Source organism: Triticum urartu, chromosome 7A (genome assembly GCF_056163025.1).
Source record: "Triticum urartu cultivar PI428250 chromosome 7A, HENAU_Tu73, whole genome shotgun sequence".
Classification (NCBI taxonomy): Eukaryota; Viridiplantae; Streptophyta; class Magnoliopsida; order Poales; family Poaceae; genus Triticum; species Triticum urartu.
Window position 1 is genome coordinate 113,775,578 of NC_141879.1, and position 12,715 is coordinate 113,788,292.

The following is a 12,715-nucleotide window of genomic DNA, read 5'->3' on the forward strand; positions in this document are numbered from 1 at the left end:
CATGATGGGAATATATGCACGTAGTCCCTAACAACATTGAAAGCATTGTCTTTTAAACTGGGAATAAATGGAATGGGGTTCCAATCTGCAGGAATTGGCCGTCTCTGTAGTTGGGATAGGTCTTCGGCCGGTGGGCTTGCTGTACTTTTTGCTGGAGTGGGATTTTTTCTGTGGTATAGCTGGTGCTATGGCAAACGAATTCAGTATAACTTTTGCTGGAGTGCAGGGCATGTGTGGTGGGGCTAGTGGTGTGGCCAGTGAAGTATGGTTATAGTCTGCTGGAGTCGGTCCTACGTTTTTTGTCACTGGTTGTACAGCCAATTTAAGTCGGGTGTTGTCTGATTTCTCTGGCACCACCACGTTTTCAAGGACTTTGCTGGTGCTCCTTCAGGTTCGGCAATCACCCTCTTCCTTTTTGATGTCTGATGCACAAGAACAGCATTTGAGTGGAAAAACATGGTATGATGACAGATGGAATATGTATTGATAATGGATGGGCATGGCATCTCAACATATATGATGAGTAAATTAAGCAGATGGCAGTGCAACAAAGTAGAAGAAATGCAAGACAACATATGCAAGATACCCGCAATCAATAAAATATTGCCAAATTAGAACAGGCACCTTGATGGGTGAACAGGACAGGCCATCTTCCTTTGACTCCTCGAGGTTAGAATAGTCATTAGGATCATATTCTGAACAAGAATCAACAGGTGGGGAGCGTATGAGTTTCATTGCATCCAGAATGGCACTCAATGCCTTGGTGCCAATTTTGTAAGTCATTGCGGTGTTTAGCTTCAAGAGTGGATTGCTGCTAGTGCGACACAAAGGAGCTACACAGATCGTAGTGTAGATATAACGGGAAAACCTTAAGCATCAGAGTAAAATCAGCAAAGTGGAACTTGCTGGAATATATGTGCTAGTATTGCCGGTACGGCTAGAAAGGCTTCGGATACCAGGTCTCTTCAAGTGAAGGTGCAGTACTGTTAATATCAGTGTAACTCTCAAAGGCGACACAGCTCCCTGCATTTCCTTGCTATTCTTATAGGATTCAAGTGGGCAGGCCACTACAAATCCTATTCCTATGTTTACAAGATCCTACGAATCAAAGAGTCTCAAAGTGTCCATCACAACCGACCGTATAGACCTCTACACTGCAAATGTCCCTTCTCATCTTTAGTACAAGGAACATACTATACTACTATCATACTCCCTTCGTTCCAAAATATAAGTCTTGGTAGAGATTTCCACTATGGATCACATACAGATGTATCCAGATACATTTTATAGTGTAGATTCACTCATTTTGCTCCATATGTATTCCATGGTGGAATCTATAAAAAGACTTGTATTTAGGAACGGAGAGAGTACATATTAAACAAGAACGGAAGAGGAACATGGTAAAGAAGAGCAAGCAGATTTTGGATAATAAAATGTTGGTTGCGCAGTGCCCACACATGATGAACCAGAGCGCATTGAGTAGGATAAAGATCCGCGCTGTCTCTCGACCATTTCAGGCGGTTGGATAAAGATCCTACGTCTCCTAACCCTTCTTCTTCCTCGTCTCTGATTCTTCCCATACAGAACACCGCACGGGCCGCCGGTCGGACCACCGGCCCCCACTGCCTGTGTTCCTCCGCCACCCCCACCCCCACCCCCACCCCCGTCCCAACCCCCACCCGCGTCGAGTTTTCTTTGTTCGGCGAGGCCCCACAACCACCCGAGCCCCTTCGATCGCACCGGCGAACTCCGACGAGCTCTGAAAAATTGACTGACCCAATTTTGAAATTTAGTCTACTGTGATTTAACTAGTGTGGAATATAAAAGGGGAAAACCATAAGCATTGGGAGTATAGTGTTGAGCGTGCCATGGCGGATCTGAAGGTGCAAACCGGACAAAGGCAACTTCTCAACCAAGACAAGAAATCAGAGTAAAGCAGTGGTGATCTATTTTCTTGCTGCGATAAATAAGTTCAGCAGATACGAAAGAGTACCGCATCTGGTGCGGCGCCGTGTATGCATCTACTGAGAATTTGACGGAGCTGCGGTAGTGATGGCTGTCGGCAGCGTGGAAGCATATCTAGGAGGATAGACGGTGGCGGCGGGCGTGGTGGACGAGACGGTCGTAGGAGCGGCGCCGTCAAGGTGGACGACGGCGGGGATGAAGCGAGAGGACGGGATGCAAGGATCCCGGTCCGATGCCGTAGGTGAGAGATGTCGATCTCTTGTAATGGACGGCAGCGTCGGGGTATCAGCTCCGGCATGGTGGAGGAGGAAGGCGGTGGATGGGGTGGCGGACGACGATGGACGGAGGAGGGCGGGGTGGAGAGGGTGTTTTGGCACCCACGGAGTATGAATGGGGAAAAGGGAGGTAGAGAGGAAGGGGGGAACCATGTATTCAAGGCGCTCTTGTCTCAAATGCGAGGAAATTTACAAACTTATCCCCCGTTTCAAATTTCTACTACATCACAGCAACATTAGTCGGTTGGGGATAGGACGGTAATCTCGCATACACCGAATATTTGCCGACGAGAGTTTGTTTTTGGCGCCCACCGTGTATGAATATGAATCGAGGAGGGAGTCGATTTCGGCCGAGGACACACTGTGTTTTGGCGCCCACCGTGTATGAATCTGGGTGAGAGACGGTTATGTCACGTTTGGGTGAAATTACAAACCTACACCTATCAGAACCTATAGAAATCCAGCAGATAGGCTTTGCGTGGTAGGGATAGGCAGTAGTGATGTCCATCTCGCAGATTTTGGTTTCGTGCAGTTACTACAACTTTCCCCGCTTCGTTCAACTTTTGCAGAGTGCACGTTTACCGTGCCAACTCAATTTGAATCCCGTTTGTATTCTATTTTTTTCGGGCGGGATCCATTTTCAATTGGAATTACATTCTATATACATCATTTTTATATATACTTTCAAAAGCACAACACCATTTATACATAAATATGGTTTACAAATGGCATGATCTCAGATTCATAAGGTTGTATCCATCAATTTGGATTTTCAAATATTTGAAACCACTTTATGTTGAAATCCAATGCATGCATTCCTCGCTAACTGTCTCCAATTAATGTGTGTTTCATGCGGGTTTTTTTACTTCTCAAACATGTATAATGTGTTTCACACATGCAACATATAGTGTAATCCCGTTTAGACATTAATTGCATATAAACCATGCATTGTTTGTAACTGAAGAATCTATGGATCACCAATATTGATAAACTATATAACATTACACGTGTGCCCAAATTCAAATGAATATGCATGTTTGATACACCAATTTGCGTTATGATATTATCGATGTCGTGATCTCCATTTTAAATATTTGAATCCCCTTTAATCCAGATATTCGTCTCATATAGCTATCACTCATGCTTATATAGGACTATCTCTCTGGACCTATACGCGTTCATCGTCTCTCAGGTATCTCTCGTGCTACCTGTATGTCGACAATGATCTTTCATCTTCGTAACACACTGACGGTACTCTCTCCCTCGACCTTCATCAGTCTATCTCTCTCTAAGTATATCTCGCTCCCTGATATGTGTCTCTAACTATGATTCTCCATGTGGAATCTCTTTCTCTCACACAAACACAAAACTTTGTCTCCCGGGGTCTCATTTCTCTCTACTATTCCCATGTGTGCCACTCGCACACCCCTCATACAGACATGTCTTTCGCTCCTTAGATATGAGAACCTAAGACTCTTCCTCTTCAATATCTCTTTCTCACACACAAACACAAACTCTGTCTCCCAGGGTCTCATATTCCTCCATTGTTCTCTTGTATGTCGCTCACACACACCCTCTCTCCCTAGAGATATCCTGTGTTCCCCCGTATGTCTCTCTAGCTATCACTCTCGTTGTGAAATATCTTTCTCTCTCGCAAACACAAAACTCCATCTCTCTGGATCTCATTTCTCTCTGATATCTGTTTGTATGTGACTCACATGCACCCTCTCTCTATCTCTCTCACACCCACACACATAACCCAGCCTTCTGATCCACTCGACTGCTATCTCTAACTCACACTAGCTAGCATCTTTATCTTTCTATTTATCTGTTTCTCCATCAACCTTCTTTCTCGCCCTCACTCTTGATTCCTATCACGCACACTACATATGTTTCTCTCTACATGCAGTCAAGTGCCCTCTCACACACAAATATAACTTCACCCTTTGAACCACCCGACGGTCATCTCCAACACCCAAACTAGCGGATGTCCGTCTAGCTAGCATATCCATCTCTGTATCTATCTGTAGTTTCTCCATCAACATTTCTTTCTCGCACGGAGTCTTGCTTCCTATCACCCACACTATATATGTCTCTCCATACATATGCATTTATAGGTTGGTCTCTTTTGCACAATCGTTGCGCCTCACTCCCTCTGCTTGCCATAGATGCATGCTCCAGCCCACGCCACTATCTCTTAAAGACAAAAGCACATGCTCAATTGTTGGGCCTTCTTCCCTGCATTCTCACATGCATGCATATTGTCATACCGATCCGTCTCTCCCATGTCGTTGATCTTATGACTTATGTCTTCTTTCTATTATCTCGATCATGCGCGCGCGCACACACACACATCCCATGTATACATGTATACCTCTCACACATGCACGTTCAAGGTCTCTATGTCTCCGTACGTAGTTAATTACCCTCAATCCTAACGCCACATCGAATTGTTCTCCTCCTTTGTGCACATAACTTCCGCCTGGATGGGTAAAACACACACTCACACTTAACAATCTCCTTCTAGCTACCCCCCGCCTCCCACTCTTCCCCTATATCCCCAAAACCAATAAGACCATCCCTTTGTTTAATTCCCGCCAACATGCACCATCAATATATAGTAGTCTTCCTCGGTGTCTCTCAAACAAACATGTTCTCTCGATGTCGACTCCTCTCACGCGCACACACCTCACTACAAAAAAAATACACTTCCGTGATGATACATGTTTGTCACAGTAGGTCGCGTTTTCTGTCATGCATGTACATCCATGACAAATTTAAGACAGAATCAAGATAGTCATACCTATGCGGTCGTAGAAGTGTTCCATGACATTGCCAAAATTATCATCACGGAAGTGTCCACTTCCATGACGATAAATCGCGCGTCACAGAAGTGCTTCCGTCAAGGGTGATCGACACGTGGCATCCACCGTAACGGAACGCCGTAAGCTATCGGGTCGGATTTTGGATCCGATAAGCCGTTAACAGCCACAACCAATGCCGATTTTCCACGTGTAAAATTCTCATTGGCTGACGGATCCACGCGTCAGCTCCGCGTTGGCATAGGTGTCACTCCTCCAACGATCGAGATGGGCCTATGATATGTTGACACGTGGACCGGCCCAAAAGTGGCCCACAAAGAGTAAATGGGCCGGCCCAACCGAAGGCCCATAAGATTTAGCGGACCATAATGGGCCGACCCAGGTAAAGGCCCACAAAATTTAGCGGACCATAATGGGCCGGCCCAGCTAAAGGCCCACACGATTTTGCAGACCATAATGGGCCAGCCCAGCTAAAGGCCCACAAGATTTTGCGGACCACAATGGGCCGGCCCAGGTAAAGGCCCACTAGATTCTGCCGACCATAATGGGCCGGCCCAGTTAAAGGCCCAACATTCTCTGTCAAATCGGCCCGTCAACAGCCTGTCCTAAACTTGTTATCAACGCGGCCCATGGTCAATTCTGGCCCGTTAACAGTCCGCTAAGTAATTGGGCCGAATTACGGCCCGATGTATTTCGGCCTGTTAAAGGTCCGGCTTCATTTGGGCCCATTTATAGGCCATCAAAACTTTCGGCCCATAAATGACCGTGAAGGATTTGGGTCATATTCGGCCATGTCTGACATTCGGCCTGTTAGAGGGCCACTATAGCTTTGGGCCACTTTCGGCCTGTTGTCATTTTCGGCCTGTTAACGCAAGACGTAAACCACGGGCCATATGTGGCCCAACGTCATATCAGGCCCATTAACGGCCCATATAAAAATGACGATAATCTAGCCCGACCGAAGTTCCGGCCTATTAAAGGCCCGTGTATTAGGTCGGTGCATTTATGACCCGTCCGAATTTCGGCCTGTTAAAGTCCAGTGGGTTATTTGGCACAATCAGGGCCCAATCTCACTTTCGGTATATTAAAGGCCCATGTATTTTATGGGCTCGAGATATTTACACCTGTAAATGGCCTATTTTTACTGAGGGCCCAAATTATGTTTAGGCCTGTTAAAGGCCCACTATGGGCACATGCCTACCAGAAAAATATGAAAGCTTATGCTGATTTAGGCCCAGATAAATTTAGTGGGCTACATGCCAATTTCGGCCCATAATCGTTTTTAACCCAATTGGAATGGGCCCGACGAATGTTGGCATGTTGGGCTCCTACGAAGCTTTAGGCCGAATACATTACTAAGATAAACCTACACTATACAAAAATAGCGTCGTAATTACTGCACCTTGAGGCAGCATCATAAATGTTGTATCACAACAAAATAAATTCCAACCATACAACAAAAGGCCTGTTGGCATAAAGTTTACAGTCCTTCCAGATAAAAGCACCATCAGATGTATAGAAGCACAGATCATTTGACCCGAGTGCTAATGTTTCAGGCTGTAGAATCTGATGGAGCAGCACGATCTCCACCTTTTTTCCGCCATTGCTCTTGAATAAAGAAACGAATATCTGATAGTCTGGTTTCAAAACCATTCATATCTTGACGACATTTCTCAACCACTATGCTTGTTTCCGAAACAACATCCACTAGGGATTGGACTTGTGTCTGGAGCACAGATATATCACTCTGTCTAGCAGGAAGATTTTGTTCAGTAGGCGATTTGGACGAGGTTACCTTGACAACCAACCCAGAATTACGTAGGAAGGTGCTTTTTGCACTGTTAGTGGAGAGATACTGACGCACTGCAGCAAGATGTGACATTGTGCCTGTAGTAGCCTCATCACCTTCAGGTGGTTGTGGCTGTTCAATCATTTGTTCCACAGCTTCCTGAAAGTTTGAACTTTTAGATTAGTGTACCAGATAAGTTACTAATGAGATAAAAACAAACAAAGTAGGTTAAACATTTATACATAACTTATTTTGGTGAACTACTATAATACATTAGCATGTATTGTAGTGCCAACTACATAATAAAATCACTTTCGGAACATATGTCCATGTAGCATGACTACTGTATTGTCTATTTCCTCACATTCGTTGACATCTAAGGATAAAGAGACATGGTTTAAAGTAGGATGAAGATAGTATGACATCATTCATATCATGGGCAAACAGATATAGAACAAACATGCTATTTTATCATTGTGTGCTCACGTGAACATAACAACTAGATACAGATCAAGACCAAAAGAATATCCTTCATCTCTTTTAAACCATGTAAGGTGAAATGATACGTTAAGACAACTGTGAATAAAAGTGAACAGAGTAACGAACATTGGCTGCAAACCAAGTAGTTAAATGAACACATCACAATACCAATCAGTTCAAGGCAGGAGGTGTAAGGACTTACAACAACGGCTTGAACTGGTGTGCTCATGCCCTTCATCTTGCTGGTGTGGCAATCCTTGAAGATTTGCACTGCATTCGGTTTAGGTTCTTTTTGGTCCGAACGGGATTTCCTCTGTATTTGGAATACGTCAATATAGATACGATAATATGGCACAAAAAAGAAGGAAGTAGCAACTATTTACAAGAGCCTCGCAGTGTGCAATATAGCTACTACGAGATCCTGTGGTCTGTTGGAATTTCACTTTAGAATGGTTGGTTTTGTTCTTCAAACAGTTAGCCTAGAAGAAGATACACTTGTAAGGCACATACATAAATACAAGTTCAATATGTGGTCTGATCAAATACATATAGCCTACCTGATACTTTGGATGAGACCAGTGTTTAACGAGGGTTACCCAGTCTTCATCTGTAATATATTCCACTTGAGATGTTTGGGCAATTTCATTGTTAGCCTTGCCTTCAAAGTGAGATTTTCTAAGGTGGTACCGATATTGTCGCAGAGCAGACTGAAAAACATGAGTGCAAGCTTGTCTAGTTGCATCATCTTTCGGATCCAACTTGAACCTCATCTATTGAAAAAAGAATGTAAGTCTTATTAGGAGGAAGCTAGAAAGTATGGGACAGAGCAAGACAATATTACTAATTGCGATGAATAACATTACTTACGGATAAATGGTCAAGGAAGGTGTTAAACTGGGTATTGTCTTTCTCATTCCTGTACTGGATTCACGTTGGGAGGATACGTGCATGACACCTAACGATAACGGCTGCCTCTGATACTAACTTGGCTGACTTTGTAGCATCACGTGGCCTTTTTAAACCTGCCTCAAAATGGATCTCCATTCTTCCTCCTTTAGATTTTGTTAATCTGTCAAGCATTATCCCTGATGTCTGTTTCCGCTTGCGCCGTGGTGCTAGTTCAACAACGAATATGGAAAGTGTTAGTGTACATCAAACTGTGAGAGTACATATAAAGGAGCATGCAACTGCAACTTGACTCGGTCAGGTACCGTCTTGGTGTTGATGCTCATGAGGTTCATCTGATCTTGCCAAGTCATGTTGTGTCAGCAGTGCTTCGGAAGTAGTGTTAGGTGTGAAGGCAACTTGGGAACTGGCCAGTTCCGGAGCAAACAAACGAGTAACTGGTTGAGATGCTGGTACAGTTGAAGCGGATACTGCAGCTGGTGGAGCAGGTGATACTGTGTTTGTAGATTTAGCCAGTGGACTTGGACCTTCTACTTTACTATAAGTACCAGCAGAATCTCGATGGCAGAACCTTTTCCGTTTCACCCGACGAGTAACAGCACTCCCTACTATATTATTTTCCTTGCTCTTTTTTGACTTTGCCATGTCAAGTTGTACCCACAACACAAAAGAATAAAATCACTCTTGAGAACTCATTGATGCATGATACAGACAAACAATACTTTGATGTAAGACAACCGTATGAGGATGGAATATGTAAGAAAAACAGGACGGCATGACATATTCACAGCTACGATGTGCAAACTAAGCAGAAGGATTTTCAAGAAAATAGAAGTAATGCAAGCTAGACACCATATGAAAGATGCAACCAATATTACTCTGCCAAGTTAAAAGTGTCTTGTCATAAGTGGCAATTCGAAAAATTAGAAGCAGTACAACATAGAAATCAATGCAAGATGCAACCACTATCAAACTTCCATGTTAGAAGCGTCCAATCATGAGTGACTGATGCAGGATACACAACAGCAGTACTTTGATGTAAGAACATGGTATGATAGATAGATGCAGTGTATTCTAGACACAGAAAGCCATGTCATATGCACATGTATAACGTATAAACTCAGCAGGTGCAATTTAATCAAAATAGAAGAAATACAGGCTAGACAACATATGCAACATGAAACCAATTATCACACTGTCAACTTAGAGCAAGCACCTGCGATGGTGGAGTACGGGATATGAACTCATCATGTAAACTTGGGACTTCAACTTCATTAGCAGTAGCAGTGGCAAATCTAGAGAGTCTTTGTTTGCGTCGGTGGGGAGGACCACCAACATCCCCTAACTTACTCTTTTCCTTCCTATTTTCTGATATTGCCTTATGAAGTCAAAACCACAAGAAGATGAAAAAAATTAGCTCTACATAACTGGTTGATGCATGATATAGACGAACACTACTTTGATGTAAGGCAAGCACAGGATAGGAGGATGTAATATATACAAAAAAAGACAGCGTTTCATATTCACACGTACGATAGGAGGATGGAATATGTATGAAAAAACAGTAAGCGGAAGGCATTTCAACAAAATTAGAAGAAATGAAAGCTAGGCACCATATGAACATGGAACCAATATCACTCTATCAGGTAAAAAGTGTCTCGTCATAAGAGCTATTTCAAGAAATTAGAAGCAGTACAAGCTAGAAGACAATGCAAGATGCAACCTACATCACAGTCCCAAGTTAGTCTTATGGGTAAGTGATCCTTGCAGGTATAAGTTGTAAGCTACGCAGATGCAATTCAACATAATCAGAAGCAATACAAACTAGACATCATACGAAAAACACAACCACGTATAACAGTTCCAAGTAAGAGCAAGCACCTGTGATGGTGGAGTAGGGGAGATGTGCTCATCATGTACACGTATGTTCTAGAAAAAGGAACACGTGTCATATTCACAGGCATTATGTGTAAAGTAAGCAGATGCAATTCAAGTTAGAAGCAATACAAGCTAGACATCATACGCAACATGCAACCACATATAATAGTGTCAAGTTAGAGCAAGCACCTGTGATGGTGGAGTAGGGGAGATGTGCTCATCATCTACACAGCTACGTTGACTGTCCAGCCTTGTGTTGTCTTGCGAATCTTGTTGGGAGAATGGCGGAGTAGAATCTGTAGAGACCCCCTGTTTGAGTTGCTCCGAAGGACCACCATCATCCACTGCCAGACTAATTTCCTTCAGCTGTAATGATTTTGTTCTTCAGAACTCATTCATGCATGATACTGACGAACACTACTCGGATGAAAGGCAAACACATGATGTGAGGATGGAATATGTATGAAAAACAGGATGGTGTGACATATTCACACCTATGATGTGGTAACTAAGCAGAAGGCATTTCAACAAATTAGAAGCACTGCAAGCTAGACACCATATGAAAGATGCAACCAATACCACTCTGCCAAGTTCAAACTGTATGGCTTTTCAACAAATTAGAAGCAGTACATGCTAGAAATCATATGCAAGACACAACCAATATCAAAGTGGCGACGTAAAGGTGCCTTATCATAAGTGACTGATGCGGGATATGCAAGAATAGTAGTCTGATGTAGAAACAGGAACACATGTCATATTCACAGGCATTATGTGTAAAGTAAGCAGATGTAATTCAACAAAGTTAGAAGCAATGCAAGCTAGAAATCATACTCAACATGCAACCACATATAATAGTGCCAAGTTAGACCAAGCACCTGTGATGGTGGAGTAGGGGAGATGTGCTCATCATCTACACAGCTACGTTGACTGTCTAGCCTTGCGTTGTCTTGCGAATCTTGTTGGGAGGATGGCGGAGTAGAATCTATAGAGAACCTCCGTTTCAGTTGCTTGGAAGGACCACCATCATCCAATGCCTTGCCAATTTCCTTCAGCTTTATTGATTTTGCATTGTGAGGTCATACCGACAAGAAAAAGGAATATCATTCGCTCTTCAGAACTCATTCCTACATGATAATGACAAACACTACTCTGAGGAAAGGCAAAGTCATGATATGAGGATGGAATATGTATGAAAAAATGGACGGCTTGACATATTCACACCTATGATGTGGTAACTAAGCAGAAGGCACTTCAACAAATTAGAAACACTGCAAGACACCATATGGAATGTGCAGTCAATATCACTCTGCCAAGTTAAAACTATCTCGTCATAGGTGGAGTTCATCAAACTAGAAGCAATACATGCTAGAAATCATATTGAAGACGCAAACCAATATCACACTGCCAACTTAAAGGTGTCACATCATAAGTGACTGATGCAGGATACACAAGAAGAGTAGTTTCATGTAAGAACATGGTGTGATAGACAGATATAGTATGTACCAAAAATAGGAAAGCGTGTCATATTCACATGTATCATGTGTAAGCTAAGCAGATGCAGTTTACATTGATTAGGAGCAATACGAGCTAGACACCATATGCAACATGCAACCAGATATCACACTGCCAAGTTAGAGCAAGCACCTTGGATGGTGGAGTAGGGGAGCGGAGACTTGGGCCTTGTAATGCACTATCAGTACAAGGAGAATCGGTACAGATGCTCCGTTTACGTTGCTGCAGAGGACCACCATCATCGTCTTCCTTACTCTTTTCCTTCCTCTTTCTTGATTTTGCCTTGTCAAGTCAAACCCACAAGAAAAAGGAATAAAATTTGCTCTTCAGAACTCATTGATGCATGATACTGACGAACACTACTTTCATGTAAGACGAACACTACATATCACACTGCCAAGTAAGAGCAAGCACCTGCGATGGTGGTGTGGGGGAATTGCGGTGATCAACTAGAGAGCTACGTTGACTATCTTCATTTAGCCTTGCTGTTTCTTGAGAATCATGTGGGGAGGATGACACTGAACTCTTTATACGAGTATGGCGTCTCACGGAAACCCACCCGGATGACTGTCTCATCATAAGTGATTGACGAGGGATACAAAAGAGCATTAGTTTGATGTACGAACATGGTTAATAGAGATATGTAGTATGTATCAAAAACAAGAAGGCATGTCATTATCAAAGGTATAATGTGTAAAGTAAGCAGATGCAATTTAACCAAATTGGAAGCAATACAAGGTAGACACCATATGCAACATGCAACCACATTTGACAGCGCGAAGTTAAAGCAAGCACTTGGGATGGTTGTGTGTGGCAATTGAGATCGTCAACTGCAGAGCTAAGTTTACTGTCTCCATCTACTGACACTGCACCCGTTAGAGCACTGGAACGCTTAGTGCTTATCTTTGAATTACACTGGAGCGACTTCTGTCTTTTCTTTTCTGCATTCATCAACACTGCGTTAGAGTCTGAAATACCCATGCATAAAAAACAATAGTGCGAGTATGGGTGAAGTGTGTGCACCATTAGGACAGTGTAAAGGTAGCAGATAGCAGGTCCGTGAGAAATAAATGACGGGAGACATATGA